Source organism: Chrysochloris asiatica, unplaced genomic scaffold (assembly GCF_000296735.1).
Source record: "Chrysochloris asiatica unplaced genomic scaffold, ChrAsi1.0 scaffold00024, whole genome shotgun sequence".
Classification (NCBI taxonomy): Eukaryota; Metazoa; Chordata; class Mammalia; order Afrosoricida; family Chrysochloridae; genus Chrysochloris; species Chrysochloris asiatica.
In genome coordinates, this window is record NW_006408542.1 from 12,670,189 (window position 1) to 12,683,510 (window position 13,322).

General features: G+C 40.6%; 1 protein-coding gene and 1 pseudogene across 1 annotated transcript in view; one reads left to right on the plus strand and one right to left on the minus strand.

Annotated features, from left to right (window-relative positions):
- The window catches only part of EML4 (echinoderm microtubule associated protein like 4), a 241,702-nt gene that overhangs the window by 17,442 nt on the left and 210,938 nt on the right, over positions 1–13,322 (plus strand). The gene's annotated exons all lie outside the window — the stretch shown is intronic.
- Positions 11,296–12,282, minus strand: LOC102811316 (annotated as a pseudogene).

Sequence of the window (13,322 nt, forward strand, 5' to 3'; positions counted from 1 at the left end):
TTTCTCTCGCTATATAAATATATGGAGCTCTGGTAGTGTAGTGGTTACGAATCAGGCTGCAAACCTCAAGGTCAGCAGTTTGAAACTACAAGCCGTTCTATGAGAGAAAGATGAAGCTTTCTGTTCCTGTAAAGATTTACAGCCTCAGAAACCCTATACAGGGTTGCTATGAGTCGGAACCGACTCCACGACACATAACAACATATATATATATATATATATATACACACACATACAGAGAGTCCTGGTGTGGCACTGTGGGTTAATGTGCCGGACTGCAAAGATGATGGTTCAAGCTCACCAGTCACTCCTTAGAAACCCTGTACAGGGTCGCTATGGGTTGGAAACGACTCGATGGCACTTAACAACAACATATATAAATAAAATTGTTGTTAAGTGCCATCGAGTCAGTTCTGACTCATAGCCACCCTGTATGGGTTTCCGAGGAGTGACTGGTGGGTTTGAACAGCCATCTTGTGGTTCAAATCAACCTTGCAATCTAGTGCTTACCCTACATTACCACCCCAGGACTACATATATGTTTTATATATGTCTCCCCATTGCCTTCTTGCCTGCATGGTTTCTGTTGAGAAATCCGAGCTTAATGTGATTTGCTTGCCTTTGTATCTTATATTTCTCTTTTCCCTAGATGCTTTCAAGATGCTGTCTTTATCTTTGATTTTGGAGAGCTTGATTATTATATGTCTTGGTGATTGCCTTTTAGGGTCTATCCATCTTGGGGTTCGTTGAACTTCTTGAATGCTTATCTTTTCACTTTTCATGATGTTAGGAAAATTTTCTTTCAGAAACTCTTCAACTATCTCCTCTGTGGACTTGTGTGATTGTTCCTGTTCTGGAATGCCAATAATTCTTATGTTAGCCCTCTTCATGTTATCCAACATGAATCTTAGGCTTTCTTTGGATTTTTTTTAATCCTTTTTTGTATTTGTTCTTCTATCTTAGTAGTGTTGAGAGATTTATCTTCTAGCTCACTAGTTCTAGCTTCTATCTCTTCAGTTCTATTCCTTGGCCCTTTCAAGGTATTGTCTATTTCTGATATTCTATTATTAATCATTTTGGACCTCTTTCTGTAGGTTTTGAATTGTTTCCAATGCTGTATCTATCTTATTTGATTATTCCTGTAGTGCTTTCCTGACTTGTTCCTTATTTTTCTCAACTCCATTGTATAGTGTTTTGATACATTTTATAATCATTTATAATCATTTTTCTGAAATCCTTCTCCGCCATTTCCAAAGCCTGCCCATCTTCCAGTATGGAGTGTAGGTCTACTTCCAGCTCAATTGCCTCAGTCACTTTATCTCGTTTCTGGACATGTGCAGATACGGTCATCTGCTTTTGTTTTTTGGGCATGTTCAGGGGTTATCTGTGGCCTTAATACTTAGATGGGTATGTATTTTGGTATTTTTTATGCTTTCTGATTGCCTCCAGGTAGATGTGATCAGTAAATGGGCTTTCCTTTTCACTTTTCTTCTTGAGAAATTTCAAGATGCCACTGTTTGTCGTTTTGACGTGCCTTAGGATTTAATTTTTGGCTTATTTCCTGTTTTGTCTGCTTGTCCAGCTCCACAGTCCCCATTCAGGCCTTTTTTTCTAGTTGTAAACAGTTCAGGGCCGGCTGTGGCTGTTTGGTTTTAATTGTAAACTGTCTCTTTAAATTTCAAGGAGATCTGTGCGCATGCGTAGTAGAACCCTCTGAGGGTGGGGCTGGGGTACCCACTAGGCTCAGGCACCCCTATGGTCACTAGAATGGAGGTGCGCAGACAGCCAGGGACCAATGAACAACTACCAAAAGTAAATAATGTCCACACCTTTATCTCAGCGGTTCTGCCAGGCGTCTGTGGCCCCTCCAACCCTTCCCCCGCTTGGTCTCACCCAAGATGGCGGCTCCTGGAGCAGCTGAGCGTCCTGGACTAGAAAGCAATGGATTTCTTGCTTCTTCCACAAATTCCCTCAGCTGTAAGCCTTCCAACCTTCTAAATATTCCTTTATATGTGGTTCAGAGTTCTGGGACCATCCCCTGAACCTGCTTGGTCAGGTATTTTGTGTTGTTGCTGTTGGAGGTCATACTGCGCTTCCACTCTATCCACGATTTTGTTTGTTCTCCTGTTGATGTAGTTTTAAGTGTTTTAGGAACTGAGGGATAAAGCACTGGACTTCAGGGTGAGTTTGAATCACGAAGTTGAACAATCATACTCACCAGCTGCTCCTTGGATACCCTCTACAGGCTTGCTATGAGTCAGAACTGACTCCACAGCACTTAACAACAACAAAGGGACTCTTGATGTGGTGCTCTAGGGTCAGCATTGGACTACGAATCAGAGGTCAGCAGTTCAAGCCCACCAGCTGCTTCTTGGAAATCTTATACATGGTTGCTAAGAGTTGGAAGTGACTTGACAATATTTCACAGCAACACACTGGAGTCCTGGTTTGGCACTAAAGGATAAGGCATTGGATCACAGGTTGGTTTGAACCAGAAGGTTGGAGGTTTAAAATCACCAACCGCTTCTTGGAAATCCTGTACAGGGTTGCTGTGAGTTGAAACTGATTGGATGACACTCAGCAACAACAACAACACACTTTATGTAACTGTTTTAATGTCTCTAATCTCTCAGTGTTGGTGTTTTCCACTGTCACTCAGCCAGCATAGGACCTCCAGATTATTCTATGTAACATGCCATTTTTATTGTTAAGACCCAGCTTAAAAAATTTTAATTGCTTCCATTATCTATAAGATAAATGCTTGGCTTGACATTCAGCCTTCCCCACTTTGTGTCTTCGTCTTACCTTTCTAATTTTACCTCTATATTTTCCTCTATTTGAATATCATGTGAATACCTCCTTTCCTTGAATTGCTTATTGCTGCCTTGCTTTTTCTTATATTATTATTTAATATCTTAATATCTTCCCCCTTTCTTACTATATATTCCTGTTTATCTGTCAAGAACCACTTTAAGTGCCACATGCCCTTGACTGTTTCAGTCCACAGGAAGTTTTTTCCCCCTCTCATTTCTGAATTTACAAACACTCTGGGTTTTAAACACCCAGAAACTAATTATACCGTTGCTGTCAGCCATTATACAGCCTATATTGTTATTTTAGCTATTTCATGCTTATATATCTAGTCTCTTCGATTAGACAGTGCAAATCTTAAGGACTGGATTGTGTCTTGGCTGAGTTTGTATTGCACCTAATATACTCCCTTTTCAATGGTAACTGCTCTTACAGTTAGTGACAAGCCACTTTATTAGGAAAATGGGAAAAAACAATGGATTACTGAGTTGATACAATTCTCTTAAACTTTTACTACTTAGCTTTTTATCCCTAGTACAGTAAAGATGCATCTGTGATATAATAATTCAGAGATCACCTATCTTGGAATAATGATATGCAATATACAAATAGCACAGAGCCCAAATCCCATTCTTCAAAGTGTGGGGATGGGTTCAATTCTCAAACTCACACTTCTCCATTCTTGTTGCCAGCCTTTTACGTGGCACATTGTCTCTCCAACCCAGCCACTTAGAGCTGGATCTCAGCTCACATGTTTCTTTAGGTTGCCAAATAGGCAGATGCAGCCACTGTCGGCTCTCATTACCCCTGTGGATTTGTTAATTTGCTACAGTGAATCAACAGAATCTCATGGAGAGTATATTATACAGTAAAGAGACATATAAGGTAAGGTCTGGGAGGGGTTTCAGCATGGAGTTCCTGTGTCCCAAAGAGGGTGGTGGTGCCATGGAGTCGGTTCTGACTCATAGCGACCTTGTATAGGGTTTCTGAGGCTGTAAATCTTTATGGGAGCAGAAAGCCTCATCTTTCTCTTGCAACTACTGGTAGTTTTGAACTGCTGATCCTAAGGTTAGCAGCCCTGCTCGTAACTAGTATGATATCCCAGGAAGCTCCATCTGAGCCTTAGGGCTCAGGATCTTATCAGTCTCACTGGTAGCCATGGTAGATAACATCATGCCTTATGAGGCTTAGTCAGCATCAAGCCCCCAGGTGTTCCTCTTGGTCTTGTCAGTTCCCATTCATTAGCCTCAGGTGTTGATCTGGCATGGAAGAATCCCCCAGAACAAAGTAAATGGCTTTTTGCAAGGTAATTTCATACTTTGCAAATAATAGTACATGAGTATCTAGTAATATATACTCATACAACAACAATATTGTAGAACAGAGGTGAAGAAACTCAAGATCAAGATCTGACAGACTACCACTCTCTGGCCAGATGTCTGTTTTGTTGTTCTGTTTGCAAGCCAAGAATGGTTTCTACATTTAAAAAAACATTTAAAATAATATTTTGTGACATGTGTAAATTATATGAAATTCACATTTCAATGTCCATATATAGAATTTTATTGGAAGACAGTCATACTCATTTAAGTATTGTGTACAGCTGCTTTCACATGACCATGATAGAGTCGAGCAGTTGCAACAGAGAGCAAATGGCCTACAGAGTTTAAAATCTTGACTGTCAGGTTCTTTATAGGAAATGTTTCCCAACTCTTGCTAAAGATAATAAACTTATGGTAGAGCTGGAGTTTAATCTTAGGTAGTTTTGGCGGTTTACTTCCAAAATGTTGCAGCTATTGAAACACTGTAAGAGTGCAGCAATGAGTTTTTTGTTTTTGTAAACCTTATGAAGCAGTTCTAGAGTTCTAGGATAAGCACTGGATTGTTAATTCCAAGATTGGCAGTTCAGACTCATCTTGGAAACCCTACAAAGGATGGCACTTAACAGCTATGGAGCAGTCTACTCAGTCCTATGGGTTGCTAAGTTGGTATTGGATTTACTGGACTACAACTGATTTTCAGTCTTACTTTGTTGTTGTGAAGTGCTGGTATTGTGGAGATTGAATTGGAGTGGGCAATACTGACAATAAGAATGTCAGTTTGTAGTTTTTGCAGTAATCTAGGTGAGAGATGACTGGACCCAGAAACATTCCCCTTGCCACCTCCCTTCCTTCAGGAGTAGGATAGGAAGATGGTCAGATTTCTTCAAATTGATGACTTAAAAATTAGGTTTACACGCATTATCTTGCGTGCTTATCCTACTGCTGTAGAGTTAATTCTGACCCAGAAACCCATAGGACTGGGTAGACTGTTCCAAAGCTGTAAAGTGCTGTGGAGTTGGTTTTGACTCATAGTCATCCTTTATAGGGCTTCCAAGGAACTACTGGTATTCTTTGAACTGCCAGTCTTGGGGTTAGCAGTCCAGTGCTTATCCTGCACGGCCACACTAGAACTCCAGAACTGCTTCCTAGGGTTTACAAAAACAAACAAACCCAAACTCGTTGCTGTATAGTTGATTGCAGCTTACAGCAATTCTGTTATAGTTTCCAAGGCTGTAAATCTTTGTTGTTAGTGCTGTTGAGTCAGTTCATGCTCAGAGTGTCCTTGTGTAGGGTTTCCCAGGAGCACCTGGTGAGTTTGAACTACTGACCATGTGGTTCAAACCGACCTGGAGTCCAGTGCTTATCCTACAGTACCACAGCAGGTCTCCTATAAATTTCTATAGGAACAGAAAGCCTCATCTTTCTTCTATGAATTTAGACCTTTCTCCTGTGGGTTCTGACTTCCAACCTTTGGCGTCTAACTCTTAATATTAGCACTATTTTACAAATAGAAAGTGCTTAGAAAAGTTTTAAGTACCTGTGCTTTGGAACTTCAAAGCCTGTGCTCTTTTAATTTCAAAGTCTGTCTCTCATTTTACTTGGGAATAGTGCTATTTGCTTTGGACAAATCATTTCCCTTGTTTTCTCAATAATTTGTAATTGCTACAGAAAAGGAGCTCTGGTAGTGTAATGATTACGAGTTGGGCTTCTAACCTCAATGTCAGCAGTTAGAAACTACCAGTCGTTTCTTGGGAGCAAGATAAGGAAGGCTTTCTACTCCCATAAAGATTTACAGCCTCGGAAGCCCTATGCAGGGTTGCTGTGAGTCAGAACCAACTGCACGACGCAGTATCACCACCACAACCACCACAGAAACGTGTATAGCTAAAGTAACTTTGGGAGCCCTGGTATGGCGCTGTAGATCTGCACTGGACTGTGGAACACTGGTTGTCAATTCAAACCCACCAGTTCTTTGGAAACCCTATATAAGGTCAAGATGAGTAGGAATCTACTGGATGGCACCTAACAACAACAGTGTAACTTTAAGGTGGTCCCAAACTATGCTACAATGTACTTTTTCTTCCAGGTTTATTCTGGACCCAGAATTTTGTTTTGACTTCTTGAAAGTCCTCCATTTATATTTGAAAAAAATTCTCTAAGTAGAAGGTAAATATTTTTAATGCCTAAATTTTACAGGCTTTCCATATGCCCTAGGGGAAGTTAGAGAATTTGAAAAACTAATAGATAAGATAAAAACACATTCCTAAGAGTGTATGAGAAAACATGTTTTTGGAGCAAGGTTTTAAAAATCACTTTCTTCCCCTGCTTATTAACCTATTCAAAGCTCACATCACTGACATTTTGTGTAGCATTCACTAAGCCAATCTTTTTTTTTTATCACACTTCAGTGGGTTTCTTTAAAATTGGGTGTGCACGGTTCCTTTGGGAATTTGATATTTTAATCATCAACTAAAATGCATCTTGTTAGCAGATTCTTAACACGTTTCTTTATGTTGTTAAGTGCCATCTAGTTGGTTCTGACACATAGTGAACTTGTACAGAATTTCTGAGGAGCAGTTGGTAGGATATGAATCTCCCATATTGCGATTAGCAATCCAGTGTTTATCTTACAGCACCATGCCAGAAGTCCTTACAGTACCGTTGAGTACCTCATTACCACATCTTGGTTTTAGTGAAAAAGAGAAGAACTATATAGTAGTTTTGAGATTTCAAATTTTAAAAACCTGCCTTATTGAACTCGCTTTATCTACAGTGTTACTGTTGTTAAGCGCCCTTGAGTAGGTTCTGGATCATAGCGACCCTGAGACATGGCTGGTGCATTTGAGCCACTGATCTTGGCGATTAGCTAGCTGCCCAGTGCTTATTCTGCAGCGCTACAATAAAATATGCCAATTTAAAGTGTACTGTGGATCTTTAAAATTTTGTATACAGTTAAGTGTATTGTGGTGTGGTGCTTTAGGATCAGCACTGGACTGTTAACCACAAAGTTGGCAGTTCAAACCCACCAACCGCTCCTTGGAAGCCCTATAACTCAGAAATGACTGAACAGCACTTAGCAGCAGCAACAAAAAGATGTGCATCCACTACCATAACCAAGATCTAGAACATTGCTGTTAGCCCCCAAAGTATCACTGTGCCTATTGGCAGTCAGTCCTCTTCTCTTTAACTTCCAGGCCCTGAAAACACTCATCTGCTTTCTAGAATCTCATATAAATGGAATCATATATATGTGGTAATCTATGTTGTTGTATGTGTAACTAATTCCTTTTTATTGTGAAGTGGTGGTGGTAGTGGTTATGTGCCGTGAAGTCGGTTCCGACTCATAGCGACCCTGTACAGAGTTTCCAAGGCTGTGAATCTTTATGGGAGCAGAAAGCCTCATCTTTCTCCCGAGGAATAGCTGGTAGTTTCGAACCGCTGACCTTGAGGTTTGCAGCTCGATTTGTAACCATTATGCTACCAGAGCTCCTTTTATTGTGAGGATCCATACATTAATAGATGAACATTTTGGTTCTTAACAGGTTTTCTTTTTCTTCTTCTTTTTTTTTTTTTTTTAGCTGTTGTAAATAAAGCTGTTATAAACATTCAAATACATGCCTCCTCCCAGCCCATGGCACCCTGAATTAATCTCCTTTTTGTTTCCTTGGATTTGCTCATTTAGTAAATAATTTTTAAGAATTGGATTGCTTGCCTTATTAAGTTCTTTATATGCTTTGGATATAAGACCTTTGTCAGATAAGTGGTTTTTGTTTTGATTTTTTTTTTTTTTTTTTTGACTTTTTGTGAGTAGAATTAAGGTTTACAGAGTAGATCATCAGTCCTACATTCTACAGATTATGCACTTCGTTTCCTTACAGTGATAGCAGTTTGTCATGCACCATCAGTTGGTCAAATAAGTGCTTTTCAGACGTTCCCAACCCCATTCTGTGGCTTACTTTTTCGTTTTCTTAACAGTGTCTTTTGAAGAGCTAAATTTATGATGATGAAACCCACTTTTTTACATTTATTTTGATGAGATCTAATTTACATATATTTTCTTTTATAGTATACATTTTGTGTCTTATTTTAGAAATTTTTCTCTAGCCCAAGACTACAAGTTTCTCTCATATTATTTTTTTTCTGGAAGCTTACAGTTTTAATTCTTATTTTAAGCCTCTGATCCAATCAGAGCTAATATTTGTTGAGCGTCAAGGCTCATTTATATATTTGCACATTGGCATCCCTTTGTTCCAGCACCTTTTGTTGGAAACATTGGGTTCTCACCATCAATTTGTCTGGCATCTTTGCTGAGAATCAGTATACCATATTTTGTGGGGGTCTATGTCTAGAGTCTCTATATTATGAACGACTTGTCTTGATTACTGTAGCTGTCTAGTAAAGCTTTCAGTTAGTTTTTTTACTTTGTTTTGTTTTGCTGAGTCATTTCCAACTTTTAGCCACTTGCTAGGACAGGGTCAAACTCCCCCATAGAGTTTCTAAGGCTTTGACTTTGTACAGAAGCGACTGCCATATCTTCTCCCATGGAGTAACTGGTGGGCTTGAGCCATGGACTTTTCAGTTCCGTAACTGAGTGCTTAACAGCTGCACCCTAGGGCTCCTCATTTGAAAAATAAGGAACTAAATTTAATTTTAAAACTTAACAGACTTAATAGAAAATGATATATTTCAGTGATTCTTATTAAAGTTTTATATTTACTTTGCATTTTAGAGTTGACTTTAAAAATTGAATATCAAGAACAGGATCCTCCTTGATTCACAGGTAATCTTATGAGTTAAATAGAGCAGGTGTTAATATTCCTACTTTATAGATGAGAACACAAAGAGTTAAGAGGAATGGCTCGAGATCCCCTAGTGTGACAAAGCTAGAACTAAACCCCAGGTCTCTTGTGTTCAGAAATCTAGTATGCGTTCAGTTTATACTGCACTGCTTTCATTTGCTACTGCTATCTTAAGGTGAACATTGAATCATGAGTGTTTTATGAGTAATTTCCTCATTAAGCTTTGTTTAAAGCATGGGTATATGGAATCTTGGGGTGGTGCTACAGGATAATGCACTGGACTGCAAGGTTGGTAGTTTAAACCCAACAGCTGCACAAGGTTCCTATGGGTCAAAACCGACTCAGTGGCACTTAACAACAACCAGCGTATGAGAACAGTACATCCATTTTCATGGTTACTAACACTGCAAGACACATTAAAAAGTCAGAGTTGGATCATTTTTATGGCTGGTGGTGGTATTGTTTAAACAATCAGAATAGCTATTAACAGTTTAATTTTAAATTTAGAAATTTAGAAAAATAGAGTATTTGTGAAATGAAAGATAGGAAAAGACAGACAACTCTGAGGCATTTGATATAAAGTGAAGCAGGTAATTGAGGTGAAAGCTGGAGTAGGACACGTGTAGGAGATTTTTGTTTGTGTGGTACTGTGAATTAATACACTGGACTGCAGTGTCAGTTTGAACTGCAAGATGAGTGGTTCCAGCTCACCAGACACTCCTTGGAAACCCCATACCAGGTTGCTGTGGGTAGGAACTGACTCAACTGCACTTAACAACAAATAGCAACAAGTTTAAAATGAGACATATTACGCCTTGTTTATAAGCTGATATAGGGTTACTTATAAATCCAAATGTTTGGTGCCACCGAATTCATTTTATGCATCAGTTTTCTGTCTCCTATTTGCTACTTTTCCTTTTTTTATACCTCTTTGGTCTAAGCATGAAATTCGGCCTTTTTCTTAAGATTTTTATGTCCCAAACTTCCACTAATAGAGAGCTTTTGGTGTGTAGACATCACTGAGGGTTTAGGGAGGCAGAAGGGTTTCCGGTGTAGAAGTATTTTTGTTGTTGTTGTTATTAAGTGCAGACAGTGGGGTCTGACTCATAACTGTCCTATATAGGGTTTTTGAGGAGTGGTTGGTGAGTTTGAACTGCAGACTTTGCGATTCAAACTGACCTTGTGGCCCAGTGCTTATCCTATACGTAAGTTAAAATTGAAAAGGTACAAATATCCATGTTCCTAAAAATCATTTTGACCACCCTACCATCATATTTTTTAGGAGCTCTGGTGAGGCATTGGAAGATAAGCACTCGACTACAAGATTAGTTGAATGGTTCAAACTCAACAGCCACTCCTTGGAACCCTTATACAGGGTCACTGAGTTTGAACTGACTCAGCTACACTTAACAACAACTCACTAGGTGGGAGTTATAAAGATTGTGGCTAGAAGGGTTATATTAAGTAATTCACAACTTCACATTATAAAAAGCGTTTATTATTGTTATTATTAAATCTCTAGAATTGATAATGCAGGCTTCGTAAAGGTTAGACATTTGTTTCATTACTGACATCTAGAACTAGTGTATGGCATTTAGTTCTTGTTGAACAAGCGAGTGTGAAGCGTAAGATAGTCTTTAAATAATGTGTGTATATTGGGAAAGCTGTTGGATAAAGCATCATTTCAGAAGAATAATTTTGTATTGACATTTAGCTGAATTGGAGAAGCTACCATGAAGGAAACCCTTTACAGGGTCGCTATGAGTCGGAACCGACTCCACGGTACACAGCCACCACCACCACCACCATGAAGGAAGGAAAATCATATAGAAACTATGATAGTGTATTTTTGAATAGGTGCGTAGTGATTAAAGCATTTGGCTGCTAACTTGAAAGCTCAGCAGCTCAACCCCCCCCCAGTGGCTCCATGGGTGAGAGATGAGGCAGTGTGTTTTTGTAAAGATGACAGCCTTGGAAACCCTATGGGGCAGCTGGACACTGTCCTGTAGGGTTGCTATGAGTCAGGATCGACTTGACAGCAATGGGTTATTTGATTATTTTTTAAAACCATTTTAGAGAGAAACTGTAGAAAGTATAGAGTTCTCTCATATGTCCCCCTCTGCGTTATACATTGTTGGCATTTTTTTTTTTTTTTTGGCTGGATAGTGTACTTTATTGATGGTACATGACAAGACTGGGCTCTTTAGAGCCCCTCCCCTTCTCCAGGGGGTCTGGATGGAAACAGGATGGGAGTTTCTCAGTGTATAGGGGGATTATTACAGTTGGGGTAAGGACTCCCAGAGCAGCTGAGGGCCTCTCTCTTCCTCTAGTGCTGTTGCTGGGGCTGGTGGTCCAAGGGGCTCTTATTCTTTGGAGGCCATGTGGACCATAAGATCCACCACCCTGTTGCTATAGCCGAATTCATTGTCATACCAGGAAATAAGTTTGACAAAGTGGTCGTTGAGGGCAATGCCAGCCCCAACATCAAAGGTGGAAGAGTGGGTGTCACTGTTAAAGTCACAAGAGACGACCTGGTCTTCAGTGTAACCCAGGATGCCTTTTAGGGGTCCATCTGATGCCTGCTTCACCACCTTCTTGATGTCATCGTATTTGGCAGCTTTCTCCAGGCAGCAGGTCAGGTCCACAACAGACACATTAGGAGTGGGGACACGGAAGGCCATGCCAGTGAGTTTCCCATTCAGTTCAGGGATGACCTTGCCCACAGCCTTGGCAGCACCAGTAGATGCAGGGATGATGTTCTGGGCAGCCCCACGGCCATCACGCCACAGTTTCCCAGAGGGGCCATCCACAGTCTTCTGGGTGGCAGTGATGGCATGGACTGTGGTCATGAGTCCCTCCACAATGCCAAAATTATCATGGATGACCTTGGCCAGGGGGGCCAAACAGTTGGTGGTGCAGGAGGCATTGCTGACAATCTTGAGCGAGTTGTCATACTTCTCATGGTTCACGCCCATCACAAACATGGGGGCATCAGCAGAAGGGGCAGAGATGATTACCCTTTTGGCACCACCCTTCAAGTGAGCCCCAGCCTTCTCCAAGGTTGTGAAGACACCGGTGGACTCTACAACATATTCAGCACCAGCATCACCCCACTTGATGTTGGCGGGATCTCGCTCCTGGAAGATAGAGATGGGCTTCCCATTGATAATAAGTTTCCCGTTCTCAGCCTTGACAGTGCCATTGAACTTGCCATGGGTGGAATCATACTGGAACATATATACCATGTAGTTGAGGTCAATGAAGGGGTCGTTGATGGCAACAACATCTACTTTGCCAGAGTTAAAAGCAGCCCTGGTGACCAGGCGCCCAATACGGCCAAATCCGTTGACTCCGACCTTCACCATCTTGTCTCAGGGATGCGGCTGGTACTGCAAGAGAAGCTGCGGCTGCCTGTCGAACGGGGAGGAGCAGAGAGCCTGGCATATTTTTTTTAAAGTTTTTTTTATTATTTTTTTAAAGTTTGTTTTTGTAAAAAGTAAAATCACGTTTTAAACATTGGGAAGGTAGAGACAAGGTGAAATTACTTACTAATCCTACTTCTGACAAAATAATTAAAAAAGCACTTTGATGTGTTTCTTGACAATCTAGTGTGGTGTTGTTAGTGCCATTGAGTTGTCCTGACTCATAGCAACCCTATGTAGCCATTCTGAGGAGCCCCCGGTGGGTTTGAACCACCAATCTTGTGGTTCACAGTCCAGTGCTGATCCTACAGTGTCATGCCGGAATCCATGATTTAGTGTTGTTGTTAAATGCTGTTGAGTCGATTCCGATCCATAATGACCCTGTGTAGGGTTTCCAGGGAGCCTCTGGTGAACTTGAACCACTGGCCTTCCAGTTCCAATGACTTTGCCATCTGATGCATTAGCCTGCAGCGCTACACCAGGACTTCTTATTTTAGTGTAGAGGTTGGCAAACTATATGTAAAGGCTACTATTCAACTCTGCTATTGTAGCATAAAAGCAGCCTTGTTGTTGTTAGATGCCATCAAGTCGGTACCAACTCACAGTGATCTCATGTACAACAGAAGGAAACATTGCCCGATCCTGGACCAACTTCACAATCATTGTGCCATTTGAGCCCATTGATGCTGCCACTGTGCTGATCCATCTTGTTGGGGGTCTTCCTCTTTTTCTCTGACCCTCCACTTTACCAAACATGATATCCTTTTCCAGTGACTAGTTCCTCCTAAAAATATGTCCAAAGTATGAAAAACGAAGTGTGGCCATACTGACTTTCAAGGATCATTCTGGCTGTACTTCTTCTAATACAGATCTGTTTGTTCTTTTGGCAGTTCATGTTACTTTCATTATTCTCCAACACCGTAACTCAAATGCATCAATTCTTTTATGATCTTCCTTATTCACTATCC